The following is a 23,133-nucleotide window of genomic DNA, read 5'->3' as shown; positions in this document are numbered from 1 at the left end:
GGACAAAGGAGCCTGGTGGGCTACAGTCCACGCCATCACAAAGAGTTGGACCTGGCTGAGCAACTAATACACATACACACACACACACACACACACACACACACACACAGCACACAGTTGATGAAGGGGCTTCCCAGGTGGCACTAGTGGTAAAGAACCTGCCTGCCAATGCAGAAGACGGTAAGAGACGGTTTTGATCCCTGGGTTGGGAAGATTCCTTGGAGGAGGTCATGGCAACCCACTTCAGTACGCTTGCCTGGAGAATTCTGCGGACAGAGGGGACTGGTGAGCTACAGTCCATAGGGCTGCATAGAGTCGGACACGACTGAAGTGACTTTGCACACCCACATGCATGGTTGATGAATGTTAACTAGACTTATTGTGGTGATCATTTCACAATATATATAAACATTGAATCATGTCATACATCTGAAACTAATACATTACATGTCAATTATACCTCAATTTTTAAAATGTGATATGCACATACAAAGGAATATTATTCAGCTTTAAAAAAAGGATTGATGACACGGATGGACCTGGGGAGCGATGAGCTTCCCTGATGGCTCAGTTGGTAAAGACCCCTCTTGCAGTGTAGGAGACTGTCTGCAATGCAGGAGACTTGAGTTTGATCCCTGGGTTAGGAAGAACCCCTGGAGAAGGAAATGACAACCCGGTCCAGTATTCCTGCCTGGAAAATCCCATAGACAGAGAAGCTTGGTGGGCTACAGTCCACAGGGTCACAAAGAGTTGGACACAACTTAGCGACTAAACCACCACTAGGGGAGGACATTATGCTAAATAAAGCAAACCAGTCACAGAAAGACAAATACTGCATGATCTCATTTTTATAAATATTCTAAAATAGTCAAACTCATAGAACCAGAGAGTAGAATTTTGGTTACAGGGACTTGGGAGGGGGAGATGGAGAGGTGTTGGTCAAAGGGTACAAAGTTTAAGTTATACGAGATGAAAAAGCTCTAGAGATCTATTGTACAATATTGAGACTGTAGTCAGCAACACTATATTGCCTACTTAAAAATTTGCTAAGAAAATGTATCTTATATTAAGCGCTCTTACCACAAAAAAAATTATAAATAAATAACTAAAGAGGGAGGGGAGAAAATTTTAGAGGTGATTCATAAGTTTATAACTTTCATCATGGTAATGGCTTCACAGTATATTCTTACTGCCAAATTCATTAAGTTGTATATATTGAATATGTTTAACTTTTTAAAAACCATTTTTAATTAAAGTATAGTTAATTTACAGTGTTGTGTTAACTCAAGGGTACAGCAAAGTGATTCATATATATATGTATATATATATATACACACACACACACATTGAAATAGGCTGCCCTGGTAGCTCAGATGGAAAGAACCGCCTGTAATACAGGAGACCTGGGTTTGATCCCTGGGTTGGAAAGATCCCCTGGAGAAGGGAATGATACCCACTCCGTTAGTCATGCCTGGAGAATTCCATGGACAAAGGAGTCTAGCAGGCTACAGTCCATGGGGTCACAAAGAGTCAGACATGACTGAGTGACTAGCACTTTGACTTTCACTTCTGGTATATGTAGATACCTTTTCAGATTCTTTTCCATCATAGATCATTAGGAGATATTGAGTAGAGTTCCTTGTGCTATATAGTTTGACCTTGTTGTTTATCTATTATTATAGCTTTTTGTATGTCCATCACATCTCAGTGGAGTGTTCTTTAAAAATAAAATAAATTAAAAATAAAATAAATTAAAAATGCAAAAAATAAAAGTAATGCAATACTACATTAGATATTAAACATGCTAATCTTAAAATTTAGCTTTTTCTGGGCCCATATTATTTTGCTATAACATTCTATAAAAAATAAGCCAAAAATAAAAACAATACTATATTATAGTATATTTTTTGTCTGAATTTTTCCAGCATTAAAAAATTAGAGTACATCAGGAAATAGGGCTTGGCATCAACTCAGTAACATATATTTTATAAGATCAGATTAAATCAAGCTGTTTTGGACAAATAGAGATCACCTAAATTAACAACATACATTTATTAATAGACAAACGTGTCACATATTTCTGTTTTCATCTAGCTTAATTTAGGAGGTAGTTTCTAGTTTTACCTTGGCACAAATTATAAAATGTTCTCATGTCCTATTTACTTACTTGGAATTTCTCGCCGAGGACATGCTGCTTAAGAAAACAGGTGTTTCAGCATATTCCCTGGGAGGCATCCTTTAAGTTTAATGTGATTTGCTTAAAGAATCAAGTAAAGTATGACACCTTGTTTTGACACAGGTTAGTAGATGATATTTACCTGTGTGTGTGCACTCAGTCGTGTCTGACTCTTTGCAATCCCAGGGACTGTAGCCCACCAGGCTCCTCTGTACATGGGATTCTCCAGGCAAGAATACTGGAGTGGGTTGCCATTTCTTTCTCTAATATTTACTTGGATTTAGATAAATAATGATTTGTTATTAGAACATATACCTGAATCTGTTTAAACTTGCTAACCCCTTGAAATCATTAATGATGTCCAACTTTATGCTTTGGAGTTTAGGGGCTTTGATAATGTACCATAAAATCTAACAAAATTTACCTTACCACCTTAGCACATCATTGGGTCTTTTTTTTTTTTTAATATGTAATTCTTTTATTATTCTGTAAAAGGTAACAAAATATACAGAATGAAACTTTCCCTTTTTTTAAACTAATGTTACAAACCCACGTTATCGCTTACATATAAATACTATGCTCTATAGCTGATCATTATTTAGGTGTGTAAGTCCAACAATGTAGCCCTCTACCTGTTAAGCAAAAAGAAAAAATTTATCCAGAGTACATTGGGTCTTTTTAGTGACTGAGTGTAATTCATTTTTCACATAATAATAGTAGTAATATCAATAAACGGTGTGGATATTCAGAGTGTCCTTTCAAAGGAAGAATGAGAAAGAGAGAGAAAGGAGCATTTTTCTAGAAAGTCTTTCTGCCCCTTCTCTTGGAGGTGGAAAGCACTAATATTGCTGCAAATGTGAGTCTGAATATTCTTCCTGGTTCATCTTGCTATGAACAGAAGCAGAGAACTGTGGCTTATCCAATGTGGAGTGAGTGTCAGGATGAAACTTAAAAGAAGAATGTCTTCTTTTGCTTTTTTTTAAGTAATAAGGAGAAATCACACAACATCCTAGGACTAGGGTTAAATGATTCGTAACAATTTAACAAAGATTTGGTGACCTGGAAGACAGTCAATGGTAAGTTCAGTCTGCTTATGACTCACACCTGTGGCTAAGGACTGTCCTTGCTCCTTATTTGATTCTCAGTGTGAGCAGAGCTTGTTTGTAAATCCTGATGTCTTGAAAGATTACCTTTCTCCCTGGGCATCTTTCCCGCCTATTATGATTCATCCTGAAGTGGACCCTCTAGACTCCAAGACCACCTCTCCTTCCTGTGCCTCCAGCCCACAAGTCTATTTGAGGAGCTGCCAGAAGAGAGCTCTGTCTTGAAAAATCTTCACTTTCGATTAGGCCTGATGACCTTTGAAGTATATCTAGTTAATAGTCTCATTTAATATCATTCTTTAATCTCCCTTTCATTGGATTTTGACAAAAGCTGAGATCTTTAAAAATAACATGTTCAAATGGTTAGAAGTGTGCTAAGTAATTGGGTGTGTGCGTGCATGCTCAGTCATTCAGTTGTGTCTGACTCTTTGCAACCCCATGGACTGTAGCCCACCAGTCTCCTCTGTCCATGGAATTTTCCAGGCAAGAAGATTGGAGTGAGTTGACACTTCCTTCTCCAGGGGATCTTCTGGACCCAGGGATCGAACCCTTGTCTTCTGGGTCTCCTGCATTGGCAGACAGATTTTTTACCACTGAGCTACCTGTGAAGCCCAAATAATTGGTACATTCTTACAAATCTAATGGGGAATAGCAATAATGATTAATCTGTGAAGGAAAATGTAGAAGAAGTTTTATTTGTTCTTAGTCTAACTGTCTGATGTTAGGATTTGGCATTTCCTTGTGGGAAACCAATTACAGGGATGTTCTGCCAAGATAAAGGAAGGAGGAAATAAGGACCGCACCCCAGTAAGACTATATGGCTTTAAAAAACATTTTTAAAAATAGCTTGTCTGATGATGGAATCAATTGAACTTAAGGAATATTTCCTAACCCTACTGCCATGAGGTGTTAGTTTCCAAATTTCTGTGACTATTATTCTGAAAGTGGTTCCATTTCTTGCTCCTGGGACTTCCCTAATCCTGTCCCTGGCTCTGTTGTCGGCAGGGAGATGGTTACAATGAGTCCCACCAGGCTGCTTTGAGTCAGGGTCACATCTGGGGTAAAGAGCACCAGTTCTTGCCTTTTTACACCCTTGCCTTAAAAAGTCTCTCTTATTTGGGACTCATGATTTTTTTCTTCAGTACTCTATTAGCATACGACAAGGAGAGAATTTTTTCTTTTTGCTGAAACATCACTTATAATTTTGAGATAATTTCCCTGTTAAACTACAATTATTAGTCTCTAAACTGGCAGAGAAATGATGTCTTGACTCTCAACTGATAATAACCCATCCTTTAACATACGTAAATCACAGATATACGTCAAGGGAAAATGATGTCAGAACTTTCCATTACTGGTTTCCTTTAATTGATATATATCAGTTATATAAATATATATATAGAAAAGAAAGTGAAAGTTAGTTGCTCGGTCATGTCTGACTCTTTGCGATCCCATGAACTGTAGCCTGCCAGGCTCCTCTGTCCTTGGAATTTTCCAGGCAAGAATACTGGAGTGGGTTGCCAATTCCTTCTCCAGGGGATCTTCCTGACCCAGGGATTGAACCCGGGTCTCCTGATAACTCAGTTGGTAAAGAATCTGCCTGCAATGCTGGAGACCCAGGTTCAATTCCTGGGTTGGGAAGATCCGCTGGAGAAGGGATAGGCTACCCACTCCAGTATTATTGGGCTTCCCTTGTGGCTCAGCTGGTAAAGAATCTGCCTGCAATGCAGGGTACCTGGTTTCAATCTCTGGGTCAGGAAGATCCCCTGGAGAAGGGAAAGGCTACCCACTCCAGTATTCTGGCCTGGAGAATGCCATTGACTGTATAGTCCATAGGGTCGCAAAGAGTCCAACATGACTAACTTTCACTTCACTCCTGCACTGCAGGCAGATACCTTACCGTCTGAGCCACCAAGGAAGCCTGTGTGTGTGTGTGTATATATATATATGTATATATTGACCAAAATCATATTCTGAAAGTTCTCCAAGGATTGCTTTTCAGCTTCCTGTTCTCAGGTGTACACCTTTGTAACTCTCAGATCTAAAAGTACTCAGTAATAATTTGAAAGTTGGTTACCAAGGAAGACAAGTATCTTTTTTTTCTTTTTCTTTTTTTTTTTTTTATCAAAACTTGTTATACTTTTGTGAATAGAGTGAGAAAAAATGCATCATAGAATTCTGATAAAATGGAAGAAAGAAGTGGAACAAGGAGATTAAATATATTTGTCTTATATAAGTACAAGTCTATCTTATCTTTGATAGTGAGTCATTATCTTGCAGGGGCCTGTTTTGCTCCTTGGTCAGCATAGAGCCTCTCTTGTGACGGATCCATGAATATAGTCACTTACTAGGTTCTCTGAACACACATTATATGTGAAGGTGTAGGGAATATAGAGATAAAAGAGGGTCTTTGTGCTCAATAATAACTTAAGAATCTATTGAAGTTGTAGGGTAAGTAATGATAGTAAGTACCAAGTCTGAGCCCTGCTTCAACTCTCATAAGCTAGTCCTTCATAGAAATACATTAATCAGGCAATACTGTTTAGAGGTAGATTATTATATTAATCCTCTTTAAGAGAAAAATTTTTGTGCAGGTAAAATAAACATGAACTTATTCAGCCTCTTGCACAGTTGGTTTAAGGGCTAAAAATAGTTTAAAAGCAGGATGAATTCCACAGTTCCAAAGCTCTAAAGTAGCATAATGATGGATTCATGGAAATTTTTTTCAACAAACTAAACAATACTTGAAATGTATCACCTTATTTCTACTGACTTGGGTGCAATAGTCTTATGTTACACATTTATTGATGCTGATTCTTTCTTTATGTCAATTTGACAAGTTTTTCTGCTTGGATGATGTGCCAGTACTATGTTAGGCATTTCAGGTGTACAAAGACAAGTAAAATATAATCTATTTCACTCTGGACTAGGACAACCGTAAGAAATGATAGCTAGGAAAAATTATGGTAAGAAAAGACACCTTACAGCAGGAGATTTTTTAAATAAAAATGGAACGTTGGGTGAGATTTCTAAAGGAAAAAGTAAGCCACAGCCACTGAATACTAACAAAACCTTGAAAGCAGGGTAGTGAGGGATAAAATTGCCCAAATTTGCTGGAATTAAGACTTTTGGAAACTTAGGTATACTTGTATACATCAAAAAAGTTTCCCACTCCCTGCCCAACATGATAATTATTGTACTTTTAGTAATCTTTTATAGCAAATTATACATGAAGACAAGTTGCTCTAAATTCACGTTAGAATGCATTTTCACAGCATCTTCATATATTTGAACATTATAGAAATGAGATGTATAGGCAGAATATAGATGTATATTCAGGCTAATATTGAGGAATATATTGGTTCACAGATCCATTGGCATAATAGTTTGGTTCCCTAGAGTCTTCAGCCCTCTGATTAGAAATCACTGGTGTCAGGGGTATGGTAGTAATAGAAGGCTGGAAAAATAAGTACAGGTATTAACATAGGAGGATATTGAATCAAAGACTATGAAGTTTTCTTTAATTTAAAAGAAAGTGTTAAAAGTGTTTGAGCCTATAGTGATATGATCCACAATGTGATTTAGGAAAACTAATTCAGTTTGATGTTAGCTTCATAAGGGCAAAGGATTTTTCTGTCACATTCACCATCGGATATGAAAAGCCTAACATAGGGCCTGGGCCATGACAAGTGTTCAATTAATAAATATCTTTTGAGTGAATGAATGAAGTCATTTATGAAGACAGAATTTCAAAAGTATAGGGAGATAAAAAAATGTGATCAAATGATACAAAGCTTCCAAGGAGGATGAAAATGGAAAATGAGAACATCAAATTGTGAATAGTAAGGGTCTGAAATGATCATCCTAGCAGTCTTTCCTGTCAAGTGCAGGAACAGAGACCAGCCTAAGAAAGATGATTTAATGAAGACAATGACAAACCCAAGATGATTCCAGAAAGTCTGACATCCCCTTTGGAGAAGATTTCAGCATTGTCTACTGAAGCTGAGTTATACATATCCCAGGGCTTAGCAATTGCAGTGGCAGGACTATGGAGAAGGCAGTGTGACCTCTCACTATGGGAAATACAGAGAAGAAAACTTACTGAGGTTTCTTTCCCAAGGCATAAAGATTTAGAGGTGATGGGGTATCATTTTGGCAACTTATTCTCAAGTGGTTTATGGAGAAAAAGTCCTTTATGCTATACTTGCCTATTGCTTTAAATTTAAAAAATAAATTATTAAAAATGCTTTAATGATTTATTGGCTAAGTAAGTAAATAAAGGAAGTTTAAAAAAGTATGGCAAATCAACAAACGATCTACAGATAGATCAAGAACTTGAATGGGAGGCATTGTTACTACATAAGCAGGGGTGGCTTGGTTTTTGGAATCAGGAGAATGTTGATAATGTCAATAGATGGAAGGAGGATCAAATTTGAAGAGAAATACAACCAGAGCCTGTTCTAATCAATGCTTCAATCCAGCATACTAAATGTTGTGAGATGGTAGAAAGAAAGCAGTTATCAAAGAGACCAAGATTCTTCACTTTTGCCTTCAGGAAGATGGATTGCAAATGCCTCAAGACAGGAATACTTACCCTTTTACCTCAGAAGTGAAGTGAAAGTCACTCAGTCGTGTCCAACTCTTTGCGACCCCATGGACTATACAGTCCATGGAATTCTTCCAGGCCAGAATGCTAGAGTGGGTAGCCTTTACCTTCTCCAGAGGATCTTCCCAACCTAGGGATTGAAATCAGGTCTCCCGCATTGCAGACGGATTCTTTATCAGCTGAACCACAAGGGAAGCCCAGAGGCAACTCTAAAATATATTAGCAGGTGGACTGCAGGTCAACCTTGATGGGAATGGACATAACTGTTGGTAGAATTTTCAGTTCCAATGTCCCCAACATTCCTGGACCTCAGCTCCCACAGAAGGCTTTGGTTTAGCCCTCTTCCTGAGTTGGGAAGATCCCCTGGAGAAGGGGATGGCAACCCACTCCAGTATTCTTGCCTGGAAAATTCCATAGTCAGGCGAGCCTGGCAGGCTATAGTCCATAGCGTTGCTAAGAGTTGGACATGACTGAAGCAACTTAGCACACATGCACACAAACACAAGAATGCCAAAGGTGTAGGCTTCCCAGGTGGCACTCTGGGAAGTGGTAAAGAACCACTCTTGCCAATGCAGGAGACATCAGAGGCTTGGCTTTGATCCCTAGGTAGGGAAGACCCCCTGGAGTAGGAAATGACAACCCACTCCAGTATTCTTGCTTGGAGAATCCCAGGACAGAGGAGTCTGGTGGACTACAGTCCATTGGGTTGCAAATAGTTGGACGTGCACATACACATTCTTCCTGGTTACAAGCATACGAAGGCAGATTCCTTAGAGAGGATGTTGATGCTGTGTTTAATCAATGTCACGGTGGTTATACTCATCAGTATGTCATGACCATTCATCAGACTGTGTCCCTATGAACAGTTTCACAGTAATTGGGGCCTGTTTCTACTTATGTCAAAAGGGCTCTGGGAGACAGGGGTGCCATAACTGGGGTGCAAGAGACATACCTACAGAAGAAGTGGCTTTAACTGGCTACAATAGCAGATGGCTATTTTGTTGTTGTTATTAAAGCTAAGTCATCATATATTTGGTTCCATATCTAAAAGTGTTCAAAACTATTTGTAATTATGACAAAAGCAAGGTTAATTTCATTGATTTTTAATGCAAAGTATATAATGATAATATAAAACAGTACATAACTTTAGGTGTTTTATAATTAAAGTACATATGTAAATTCAGATCTAGTTTACTTTTTTATTTTTTCATTTATTTTTATTAGTTGGAGACTAATTACTTTACAATACTGTAGTGGTTTTTGCCATACAGTGTTTATTTTTGTGTGTTTACTGGCTTTCTTGCTTTTTTCCATTTTATTTTTATTTATTAATTTTTTTGGAGTATGGTTGCTTTACAATGTTGTGTTAGTTTCTACTGTATAGCAAAGTGAGTCGGTTATACATATACATGTATCCCCTCTTCTTAAGATTTCCTTCCCCTGTAGGTCAACAAGAACCCTGAGTAGAGTTCCCTGTGCTATATGGCACATGTTCTCACTAGTTATCTATCTTATAAATAGTGTGCATATATGTCCATCCCAATCTCCCAGTTCATCCCACTCCCCCCCTTTTCCCTTGGTGTCCAAAAATTTGTTCTCTACATGCCATAGCTAATGGCTATTTGGGGAGATTAAATGAGTAGGACTGTAATCTTTTTTTAGGAAAAATAATAATTATTTTTTTTAGTCCTTTATACACTGCAAAACTATCATTGCTGCCATCAATTGTGGAAGGCTGTTGTAATTCTGTTTGGTTAAACATGTTTGCAAAACAGGCATAACAGGTAGAGGAAGAGACTCACTCCATAGAATAAATAGCATTTATTTTTGCTGGAAGGGATACAGAATATTATATTATAATTATAGATCTTTAATCATCCCAGGAAAACTTTGAGATGCTGATGGAGACTAGACAAGGGCAATCCTCGGGTCTTCTTAAAGAGGGAGTGAGTCAACATGTAGTGTGAAGATCATGGGGTTTAGATTCAGAGAGTGGTTCTGTTTCATTCCAACTTTGTGGCCTTAAGCAAGCTAGTAAACCTCATTTTCTTCATCTCAAAAATGGGGCTAATGGTATGTTACAGGGTTTTTACAAGGATTAAAGATAATATACATAGAATGACTAACTACAATTATTATCTGTTGACTCATACTGAGTTATACTAGTTAGTATTCATTAGCTATTACTGCTTTTTACATTTACTGTATATGAACTACATTCTAATCCAGTCAGTTTCGAGGCTAACAAACATAGACAATCATCAAAAACAAGCAGAGACAAAAACAGATAAATAAACACTAGCTTTAAATGTCTTTTCAGGTGAAAGTATCTTTCTATAAATCTTCCTTTTTTTTTTTTTTAGGCTGCCATTCCTTAACCTCAAGAAAGAAAAAAATTCTAATAGGGAATGAAGACTAAGAAGCCTGAAATTCAATGAGAGTCAGCTTAAAGAGTTTGTTATGGACTATATCACTTCCCTTTTTATGATATCAGAGCATGTATAAAAATAAGCAAGCTCAAGAAAAGTTCATATTCAATTATGACAATATTATCATGTGATATTTTATAACCTTCCTCTAAATGGGATGGTCCTTTGTCCTGGTTTGCCTGGGACACTTATAGTTTATTTCTGTTATTATGGCTTAATTATTAACAGTTTCTACCATCCTTTCACTCTTAAAGGTATCCTAACTTGGACAACAAGTACGATAATGCTATGCGAAACAGTTTAGACTTGCATTTTTCCAAGAACTCAGGTTAGATGCCATACAACAGAAGGTATTAACTATTTTACCCACAACCTGTGTAAATTATACAAATTGGCACACAGACTGTGAAATGTTTTCACAGGAAATCTTCAAGGTAACATTTTATTACTGAATCATAATATAGCAAAAGAGATAAAGCAAAAAAGAAAGATTTACAGGATCGAGAGGACCAAAGCAAATTGAAACCTACGCCAGATCACTGGTGACCAGGGGAATAAGGAGAGCTTGGACATCACGTGTTTTTGTCATGCACTGGACATTTTGAAATTTCCTTCCAAAACTGATAAGAAAGAAAAGTATTTATTTTAATTCACTACAAAACTGATTTTTAAAAATATAAACACTAGGCAATATTTTTTCAAAAACAGTCAGAGTTCAAAACTTGGTTCATTTTGAATTCCCAAATGTTATACTCTGGAGATGAATTCATTGCATAGTATTAAAGAATAATGTGACATGGAAAACATCCAGTGTCTAGACTGCTCTTTCCTTTCCCTCTCATCATAGCTCTTTGCAGTATATCTACAAAATTTATAATATTTCCAAGGAGGTGAGGGAAACTGGGATTAGGCTTTGACTGATAAAAACTGAGATTTCTGGATTAACTCTAGAAAAAGTTTTGTGAGAAAATTAAAATCTATTACATTTTATAACTTAAATTTTGGAAAGAGTAACTACATGTATTTAAACAGTTTATGAAGTATGAATACACTAATTTTTGTTAGATGTCAGTGTATCACTTTAGAATTTTAAGTATTGTGGTTTTCAATATTATTTATTTACTCAGCCTTACCTCTACTGAGCTTATTACTCAAGGAGTAAAACAAAATGGATAGCTTGACATGAAACAAAGACAGATAGAACAGATAGTTGTCAATACCAAATACCAGATGTAAGTTATTTCAAGTCTAATGAGTACTAGGAAATTATAATCAAAAGGTAATCGTGAATTACAGATATTTTAATCTTTATCAACTTTCTATAAGCAAATACCCATAAGAAAAAAAATTCTGTTGATTCTATGCTTAAAAGATATTCATTCTAAATTCCCCTAATAACCGAAAGACCCTTCTGTCATGAATCAGTTAATAGTTTCCATTGCTGTGTATGAAGAGGCTAATGCATACTTCTTTCTTTTTTAAAAAATTGGACTATATTTGATTTACAATATTGTGTTAGTTTCAGGTATATAGCTTCAGATTCTTTTCCATTATAGGTTATTATAGGAAATTGAATGTAGTTCCCTGTGCTATGTTCTAGGTCCTTGTTTACTTTTTTTTTCTTTTTTTAATATAGTACTGTGTATATGTTAATCCCAAACTCTTATCTTCCACCTCCATCCCCACTATACCTTTTGGTAACTATAAGTTTGTTTTCTATGTCTGTGAGTCTACATCTGTTTTGTAAACACGTTCATTTGTATCATTTTTTTAGATTCCACATGTAAGTGATAAGGGGTTGCCTGGTGGCTCAGATGTTAAAGAATCTTCCTGCAATGCAGGAGACCAGGGTTCAATCTCTGGGTCAGGAGGATCCCCTGGAGAAGAGAATGGCTATCCACTCCAATATTCTTGCCTGGAGAAATCCATGGACAGAGGAGCCTGGAGGGACAGTCCTTGGGGTCACAAAGAGTCAGACATGACTTAGCGACTAACACACACACACATGCATGTAAGTGATATCATATGGTACTTGTCTTTTTCTGTTTGATTTGCTTTCACTTAATATGGTAATCTATAGGTCCATTCATGTTGCTGCAGATGGCATTATTTCATGTTTTTTTATGGCTGAGTTACTTTCCGTTGTGTCTATGTACCACATTTTCTCTTTCTCTTCATCTGTCAATGGAACACTTAGATGGGTTTTATGTCTTGTCTGTTGTAAATAATGTTGCTATGAACATTGGGATGCATATATCTTTTTTGAGTTTTCTTCCAGTATGGGATTGCTGGATCATATGGTAACTCTGTTTTCAATTTTTAAAGGAACCTCCATGCTGTTTTCCAAAATGGCTGCACTAATCTACATTCCTATCAACAGTGTAAGAGTGTTCCTTACAAAAAGGCCAATATACATTTAATTTTTTAAAAGTTAGTTATAGCTAGAACATGGAAGCAGCCTAGATGTCCATCAACAGATGAAAGGATAAAGTTGTGGTGCATATACACAATGGAATATTACTCAGCCACAAAAAAGAACACATTTGAGTCAGTCCTAATGAGGTGAATGAACCTAGAACCTATTATACAGAGTGAAGTAAGTCATAGAGAGAAAGATAAATATATTCTAGCGCATATATATGGAATCTAAAAAAATGGTACTGAACAATTTATTTACAGGGCAGCAATGGAGATACAGACATAAAGAATAGACTTATGGACATGGGGAGAGGGCAGGAGAGGGTGAGATGTATGGGAAGAGTAACATGAAAGCTTACATTACCACATGTAAAATAGATAGCCAACAGAAAATTTTGTTAACAGTCATCTTTCAGTGATGGGGTTATTCCTTTATATGGAATTGTATTTCCTAAATTACTTATGATCATCATAGAAACAATAAAGGTATGTCCTCCCATTTCCCTATTATGAAGGGGGAATTGTCATGGTAAGTAATATCTGGCCATTTTTCAGTTGATTGGGTGTGAAATTTAATTTTCTGTCCAGAAAACAGTCCTATTTATAATCTACTGAAAATCTAAATGGAAAGTGTACTTCATACCTGAAACTTTCAATAATAATGGAAATTTCTACAGATGGAGGTTGTGACATTTGCAAAAAGAAAGCTCACATAAAATGAAAGGTCACGTGTGTTATGGTGAAAAGCAACTCTGTGGGCAGGGCACTCCATTTGGAAGGGAGATTTTGTAATACCTCATGGTTGCGATTTTGAAGGTTGGCATCTCTTGATTTTACTCTCCACCCTGTTTCTTCTTACTTACCAGCACTACATGAGCCAGGTCTTGGGAACCTGGAGAAAGAGTAAGTGGAGGGAATTGGGAGAGAAGGAAATGATGACAACAATGAGAAAACCTTCTTGGCCACAGCTCAGAGAGCAATGCTATCAAGCTCGTAAATTTGGTGCTATTTTTATCTCCAGAAAAAACACAAAAATGAGCCCAAATGACTCCTCTCCCAACCCATGTACAAATTTTAAGTCAAAATTTAACCCAGAGGGGAAAAAATGAACGCAATCCATACATGTACCTAGCTAAATCCCTCACAAAGGAGCCTTCAGGATTTCTTCTCAGCCTAAGAAATAACTCCTAGATCTTCTGCTGAAATGATTCATGAAAAAAAAAAAAGCTAAATATGTTTTCTTAAGAAGCAAGTCAATGTGTCAGAAAAATATGATTGTACTAATCCAGTTTAACTTTTAACCTCAATAAATAAGCAAGAGAAGTTTGCAACCTGAACCTTTCTTACCAGTGAATGTTTCTCTTCCTTCTACTCCTGAAGAGTTTTTCTTTTTTATCCTGGGGATAAAGAGATAATATAATTCATCAAAATTTCATCCCTACAGGAATCTGGACACCCCCAAAATATGAACTAGTGAAACAAATTATGAAACTATCTTTCACAAATATTTTTTTAAACAAGAGGCAGTCACTCATTTGGATGCAATCTGGGGTGAAAGAAAAGAATTAAGGCAAGGCGTTCGGGAAGGCTTTTTCTACCATGAAGAGAAGCAGTGGACTGGGATCTGGACATAGCACTCCACCAGTACTATAGTCCTGAGGAAGTCACTTCCCTATCCCAGACTGTAAGAAGTGAAGAACACCGTCATGGTTGCCAGAGATAGGGATGGGTGAAATGAGTGAAGGCGATCAAAAGATACAAACTTGACTATTCCAAGATAAATACGTCCTGTGGATGTAATGTGCTTCATGGCAACAACAGTTAACACTGTTGTATGATATATTTGAAAGTTGTTAAGAGAGAAGATCTTAAAAGTTCTAATTACAAGAAAAAAAATTGCAATTATTTGCAATTATGTGGTGACAGATGTGAACTAGACTTACTGTAGTGATGCTCAGTCGGTAAAAAATCCACCTGCAACCCAGGAGACCTGGGTTCGATCCCTGAGTTGGGAAGAGCCCCTGGAGAAGGAAATGGCAACCTACTCCAGTATTCTTGCTTGCAAAATCCTTTGGACAGAGGAGCCTGGTGGGCTACAGTTCATGGGGTCGCAAAGAGTCAGAGACAATTTAGCGACTAAACCACCAACCACCGTATATCATGTTGCACACTTGAAATTAACATGTAAGACCATGTCAACTATATCTCAATATTTAAAAATGACATTGGCACAAAAAAAATGGGTCAACTAAACAGCTTTATATATGTCTTGTAGTTCTAAAATCTGATTATTGTAATAACTACTAGGAGGAAAAAGGTACAAGCCAAAATGTACAATATAGTTCCATTTTTGTAAAATAAAGTAGAAACATAGTTGTCGTTGCTGTCCAGTTGCTAAGTTGTGTCTGACTCTTTGTGACTCCATGGACTGCAGCACACCAAGCTTCCCTGTCTTTCACTATCTCCGGAATTTGCTCAAACTCAGGTCCATTGAGTTGGTGATACCATCCAAGCAGCTCATCCCCCTTCTCTTCCTGCCTTCAATCTTTCCCAGCATCGGGGTCTTTTCCAATGAGTTGGCTTTTTGCATCAGGTGGCCAAAGTATTGGAGCTTCACCATTAGTCCTTCTAACGAATATTCAGAGTTTATTTCCTATAGGATTGACTGGTTTGATCTCCTTGCAGTCCAAGGGACTCCCAAGAATTTTCTTTAGCACCACAGTTTAAAAGCATCAATTCTTTGAAGCTCAGCCTACTTTATGGTCCACATCTGTATGTGACTACTGGAAAAATTATAGCTTTGACTGTACAGACATTTTTGGCAAAGTGATGTCTCTGCTTTTTAATATGCTATCTAGGTTTGCCATAGCTTTTCTTCCAAAGAGCTAGTGTTTTACAATTTCATGGCTACAATCACTGTCCGCAGAGATTTTGGAGCCCAAGAAAATAAAATCTGTTACAGTTTCCACTTTCCCCCCACCTATTTGTGATGAAGAGACACAATAATAACACAAAAATTTAAGACAAAGGCTGGAGTGAACTTTAACCAAAATCATACAAATTGTAGCTTTTTCTAACTCTTCATCCAAGGGCTTGGTCAGTACTGTAATATTCCAAATAGTGACTTCTCCCAATCTGTGATTCAATTTTTTATTCTTCTAATGGTGTCGTTTGATGAACAGCTGTTAATTTTAATGCAGACTCATCTAATGTTTTTTCTCTTTAAATTAGCATTTTCTCTGTCCCACTTAACAAATCTTTGCCTATATCATGACGTGAAGCCATCAGTGGGTTATCTTTATCCTTCTGTCTCCAGTTGTCCCACCAGTGGACCAATGGAAGTGCTTTACCCCAAGGAAGTTTCATAAGCAGGTATGCCTTGCTCTAAAATGGACCTTCCTTGAAGGAAATTGAGGAGAAGACTTGACAATCTTTGTTCCACACTGTCTCTGCAAGTCCTCTGGGCATTGATTCTCTCTGTCTTTCTGGGAGACTCTAAATCTCATGCTGCATCAGTGGCAAATTTCCATTTCATCAATATTTTCTCTAAGCTGTCTTGAATCTTCAGCTAACCAAAACTGTCTGGTGTCCCATTCATTGCTCCAAGCAAGAGTGAATCTAGAATTTTTCAAGTCCTGAAATGTATACAGTTTGGGGAACACTTTTAAAGAAAAGAAAGTAGCACAACCCTGGGGCAACTCATGTAAACAAATAGAAAATACCCACAGCTGTCCTGGGAGGGGCCGGTCCAAGTAAGAGTTCTGTCCACAGGTCACAACTCCCTCTGCGGGATTCTCAGGACGAGGCTGTTTTGTATTCATACATCTCTGTAAACAAGATCCTTAAATTGGGCTACGTTGTTATTTTTAAGTCATTTTTCTTATTTTATCACAAGCTCCCACTCCTCCGACATTTGTTTTTCAGACACTTTCTCTCCCTGTTTTTATTACTAACCTCCCTTTGTCCACTTACAATCTTTTTAAATTAATTTTTATTGGAGTATGGTTGATCTACAATGTTGTGTTAGTTTCTGCTGTATAGTAAAAGGAATCAGCCATACATGCATATGCATATGTGTGTCTGTATGTATATATATATAATACATACATATATATATATATATCCCCTCCCTTTTGGACTTCTACTTCAGGTCACCACAAGACATTAAGTAGAGTTCTCTCTGCTATACAGTACGTTCTCATTATCTATTTTATACCTAGTAGCAATCATGTATATGTGTCAATCTCAACCTCCCAATTCCACCCACCCACTCCTTTCCACCTTGGATTTGTTCTCTATCTCTAGTCTCTATTTCTGCTTTGCAAATAAGATAATCTATACCATTTTTCTGAATTCCACATATATACATTAATATACATTATTTTCCTTATTCTGACTTACTTCACTCTGTGTGGCAATCTCTAGGTCCATCCACCTTCCTAAAACTGACCCAATTTTATTCCTTTTTATGGCTGCATGTTATTCCATTGTATATGTATATCGTATTTTCTTTATCCATTCTTCTGTTGATAGGCATTTAGGTTGCTTCCATTTCCTGGTTGTTGTAAATAGTGCTGCTATGAACATTTGGGTGCATGCATCTTTTTGAATTATGGTTTTCTCTGGGTATATGCTCAGTAGTGGGATTGCTGGGTCATAACCTTTTACTGAGTATTTTAGCTCACTTAGGAAAGTTCTTCATCCACTCTGTGTCCCTTAATATCCACAAAGATGACCTGTCCAACACCATCGTTTTTCATCTTTTGAGATTGCTCCTCTGACCCCATGTCTCCCTCTGGCCAACACTACTTTTTCTGGTCTCCTTCACAGTAAATCACCTTACAACAGCTTTCTGCAGTTACTAGCCTCACTTTCCTCACTCCCAATTCAATCCTCAGTCCTCTTCAAATGAAGAAAGTGACCCTCCCAAGTCAAGGATGAATTTCATGTTTCCAAAAACAGTGATCATTTGTCTTCATCTTACTTGTCATCTAAACAGTTGTTCACTCCCTCTTTAAAAAAAAAAAGAAAGCTTTATTTTTATTTTTCCTTGACATCACACTCTCCTGGTTTTCTCATATCTCCTGGGTCATTTATTCTCTCATTTTCCTTCAGAGCCTCCTGCCCCAATGATCAGTCTCTAAATATGGGAGTCTCAATCCTGACTACTGAACTTGTCCTCTTCTCCATCTGCACTCGTCACTGAAGTGATTTCCTCCAATTACATAGCTCTAAATTCTACTTCCATGCATGTGATTCCAAAAATATGTATCTCCACCATTTCCTCTTCCTAAATCTCCTGATGCATATTAGTTTCCTAGGATTGTTCTAACAAACCATTACACTAGGAACCGGGTGGCTAAGCAACGGAAATGTATTGTCTCACAGTTCTGGAAGCTAAAAATCCAAAAGTAGGATGTCGGTAAGGTTGGTTCCTAATGAGGGTTGTGTGGAAGAATCTGTTCCATCTCTCTCTCCCATCTTCTAGCCACTTCAGACATTCTTTGGCTTGTAGATGGTATTCTTCCTGTGTCTTCATATCATTTTCCCTCTATGAATGTCTGTCTATTGTCCTAATTTTACCTTGCTATAAGGACACATTCATGTTGAATTAGGGCCCACACTAATAACCTCATTTAATGTGATTATCTACAAAGACCTTATTTCCAAATGAGGTCACATTCATAAATACTGGAGGTTAGGACTTCAACCCCTTTTAAGGGGACACAATTGAACTCAGAAAACCATCTAGCTTCTTCCCTGACACTCTTCTTGGATGAGAATGTCAAACCCAACATGCACAAAATAGAAATCTTGATCGATGCTTTCCCCAACTGAGTTTTTCTTTAGGCTTATTTACTTTAACAAGTGGTGCCACCATGTACCATCTTAGGTATCATTCTTGAGGGGTCTCTTTTCCTCATGCCTCACTGTCAATGTATCAGTGAATTAAGTCAGTTCCATTAAATTGGCTACTGAAGCTGTTCACTTCTCTCTCTACCACTACCACTTTGATCCAAGCCACCATGATCTCTCATCTGGAGTGTGGAAATAGCCACCTCTTTCCATTCTTGCCTCACTACAACATAGTCTCCACTCTGCCTTAAGTTTGTTTGTTTTGGTCAAAGCAATATATACACATAATTGAAAAATATATGATAATATTTTAAACCTTCAGTAGTTCCTTAGACCAGCCCTTTCTTACCCTTTATTTCCTTGTTTCCTCTGGTGTTTGCTTCCACATTTCTAAATAATATGATTTCTATTTCTTGATTTGTGAATTTAGATCCTCTCTGCTGGCTTCCTTTTATGGTTGGTGAAGACTTAGTTTTTCTATGCCACCATTCTCCACTTCTCATTCTCTGTTTCCCATAGTAATACTACTGTTAATATTTTTATTTAGAATTTTTTTGTAATTTGACAACTTATCAGAGGTTTCTTTATTTTGTTTATTTAGCTATATTTTAATTCTAAAGCCAGGTAGTTACCTTTTTTTACATATTTTGTGCTTTGCTTGTGGAGGTAATTTTGTTGAGACTTTCCATGAGTTACAGATATGAAAATAATTTTATTTTATCCTCAAACTTGATGATAATTTGATTTGGTCCAAATTTTTAGGTTGAAAATGATTTTCTTTGGCACTTTGTAAGCATTCCTCCATTGCCTTTTGTCTGTAGCACTGTTACTACTGAAAAGTTGAATGGTGTGTTTAATGTTGTTACTTTGTAACCTGTTTATTTTCTCTACAGAAGCTCCTAGAAGCTTCTCTTACATGATGCTCTTATGTGTCCTAATGAAAGCTTGAAACAGGTCTTTATTATTCATTCTCCTAAAAATTTTGTAAACTTTTTCAATCTAAGGATTCATGTCGTCAAATTGGATGAAATCATCTCGTATTTCTTTCATTATGTTCTTTCCTGTTTTTTCTTACTCTCTGAAACACTCTGAGTTAAGTGGTATATATCCTGATCCTCCAAGTCTTGTCTCTTTTTTTTCTGTCATTTTGCTTCGGTTCTACTTTTTGGAACTCTATTTTCTTATATTTTTCATTTCATCTGAACTTTTTTTCTTTGTTGGTTCCTTTTTTAGTTTCCGATGGCCTCACCGACTCGATGGGCATGAGTTTGAGTAAACTCTGGGAGTTGGTGGTGGACAGGGAGGCCTGGCGTGCTGCAATTCATGGGGTCGCAAAGAGTCGGACACGACTGAGCGACGGAACTGGACTGAACTGAATCTCATATTAGGTATGCAACGTTGGTAAGAATCTGCCTGCAGTTCAGGAGACCCAGGTTCAATTCCTGGGTTGCGAAGATCCCCTGGAGAAGGAAATGGCATTGCACTCCAGTGTTCTTGCCTAGAGAATCCCACGGGCAGAGGAGCCTGGCAGGCTACAGTCCATGGGGTCCCAAGAGTTGGACACAACTTAGTGACTAAACCATTCAATATAGCATCTTAATGAAGACAAAAATAATTATCTTCTGAAGACAAAAAATAGTTATGTTGCTGTTTGATTTACCTCTGTTTCCTCCAGGGTTTTCCTTTCTGTTTGTGTTTATCTCTTTTTTATTGGAGAGATAAATTGGGGGTTATTGCAAATATTTTATTATCTTCTAGTTAATATTTAATAGTGCTTGGAAACAAGATCTAGTCCATGATCAGGACTGGTCAAGTGGTGGACTTCATTCTGAGTTTAGTAGTCAGGGAATTACGTGAAAGTATATTCTCTAGGACTTTTCAGTTATAGACCAACATTCGTACAACAGGAAAACCAGTTCTCAAGCTTTAGATTAATTTTCTATTTTTATCCTCAAGCTGAATGTATATGTCCTTCACTCTGCCATGCACTTTGGTGCCTTTGCTACTCAAGTTCAAATTCTCTGTAGAATATATGCTCTTTTTCTTTCCAAGGAGCAGCTGTCCTCGGTCTTTTTGGCACCAGGTACTGTTTTCATGGAAGACAAATTTTCCATGGACCAGGTGGGATGGGGGATGATTTGGGGATGATTCAAGAGCATTACATTTATTTTGCACTTTATTTCTTATTATAACATCAACTTCACTTCAGTGCTTGCCTGAGTGTTAAGTTGCTTTGGTTGTGTCCAATTTTGTGCGACCCTGTGGACTGCAACTCGCCAGGATCCTCTGTCCATGAGATTCTCCAGGCAGGAATACTGGAGTGGGTTGCCATGTCATGCCCTCCTCCAGGGAATCTTCCCAACCCAGGAATTGAACCTGCATCTCTTAAGTCTACCTGCATTGACAGGTAGGTTCCTTACACTAGGGCTACCTGGGAAGCCCCCATCTTAGATCATCAGGCATTAGATCCCAGAGGTTGGAAACCCCTGCCATAGAGGATATCACCTTGATGCAGGGCTTAGAATAGGCATCTGAAAACTAATATAATAGCTTCTCGTGCAAACTTTTCATCCAATCCATCTATTTCCAAACTTTGCTTCACCTTGCTCTGTGTGATTTCAAGTCCTGGGCAATAAAAATTGACTCATCCCTCATTGGTATTCTCTGCACATAGTTTGGGTTATAATTACCTGCATCTATCTGAGTCAGTTACCATTCCTCTGTCCATCTGCTTCCATTTTCCGAAAATATGCCGTAATGCTTTAGCTCCTGCTGTCTTCTCTCCTTTCATCATTGTTCTTAAAGTTTAATGCCTTTTTCTTCCTTTACTATTATTTCAGCAAAGTCTTTGGATATGGAGAAAACTACATGTGGCAAATCATTAACCTTAACATCATTAACCAAAATAATAACTTCCTGTTTAAAATTCTCCAGTGGATTTGTATCACATGAAGGATATCACAGTCATCAGCTGATTTTGTCCTCCAGATGTGAATTTCTGAGCCCCAAGAGTACCCAGGAAAAACAATACCTGGAATCCAACAGCCATCAGACTGCAGTTGTTCCCTGCAGTGAGCACTGAGGAAAAACACGTGATACTGGCCCCAAATAGCTGAGATGCATATGAAAGGAAGGATTTCAGTGAATCTAAACTCTTGTATCTTCCCATACATTTGTTGTTGCTGTTCAGTTACTAAGTCATATCTGACTCTTTGTGACTCCATTAGATGCAGCACGCCAGCTTGCTCAAACTCATGTCCATTGAGTTGATGATGCCATTTGATCAACTTATCTTCTGTTGCCCTCTTCTCATGCCCTCAATCTTTCCCAGCATCAAGATCTTTTCCAATGAATTGGTTCTTAGCATAAAGTAGCCAAAGTATTGGAGCTTGAGCTTCATCATCAGGCCTTCCAATGAATATTCAGACTGACTTCCTTTAGGATTGATAGGTTTGATCTCCTTGCAATCCAAGGGACTCTCAAGAGTTTTCTCTGGCACCACAGTTCGAAAGCATCAATTCTTTGGCGACTCAGGCTTCTTTAAGGTCCAACTCTCACATCCATATATGACTACTGGAAAAACCATAGTTTTGACTATATGGACCTTTTTTGGCAAAGTAATGCCTTTGTTTTTGAATATACTATCTAGGTTTGTCATGGCCTTCCTTCCGAGGAGAAAGCGTCTTTTAATTTCTTGGCAATAGCCACCATCTGCAGTGATTTTAGAGTCCCCCAAATAAAATCTGTCACTGTTTCCACTTTTCCCCCATCTATGTGCCATAAAGTTATGGGACTGGATGCCATGATCTTCATTTTTTGAATGTTGAGTTTTAAGCCAGCTTTTTCACTGCCCTCTTTCACTCTCATCAAGAGGCTCTTTATTTCCTCTTTGTTTCGCTAAATTCCTTAAGGTGAGAAATCTGATTTTCTTTACTTCACAAGAATATTTTGATATTCAGACTACCGGACCTTTGTTGCAAAGGTCTATATAGCCTGACTTCTCCCCCCACCTCCCCAGAGCAGTTCTTTCAGAGTTAGTTGAGATTGTGTCTCCCAAGCTTGACATCCTAAAAAATCCCATTAAATAAAACATAACCTTCAAAATAAAAATAATAATAATGAAATTCAAATATATCATCATGACCTTCAAGGCCTTATGTATCTGAGGCTGCATGCCTTTCTTTCTTTTTATTTTATTTTGTTTTTTTCATTTATTTTTATCAGTTGGAGGCTAATTACTTTACAACATTGCAGTGGATTTTGTCATACACTGACATGAATCAGCCATGGAGTTACATGTATTCCCCATCCCGATCCCCCCTCCCACCTCCCTCTCCACCCGATTCCTCTGGGTCTTCCCAGTGCACCAGGCCTGAGCACTTGTCTCATGCATCCAACCTGGGCTGGTGATCTGTTTCACCATAGATAATATACATGTTTTGATGCTGTTTTCTCGAAACATCCCACCCTCACCTTCTCCCACAGAGTCCAAAAGTCTGGGCCATACCAACCTGAACACACCCGATCTCGTCTGATCTCGGAAGC

Source organism: Dama dama, chromosome 30 (assembly GCF_033118175.1).
Source record: "Dama dama isolate Ldn47 chromosome 30, ASM3311817v1, whole genome shotgun sequence".
NCBI lineage: Eukaryota > Metazoa > Chordata > Mammalia > Artiodactyla > Cervidae > Dama > Dama dama.
This window is presented reverse-complemented; position numbering follows the sequence as displayed.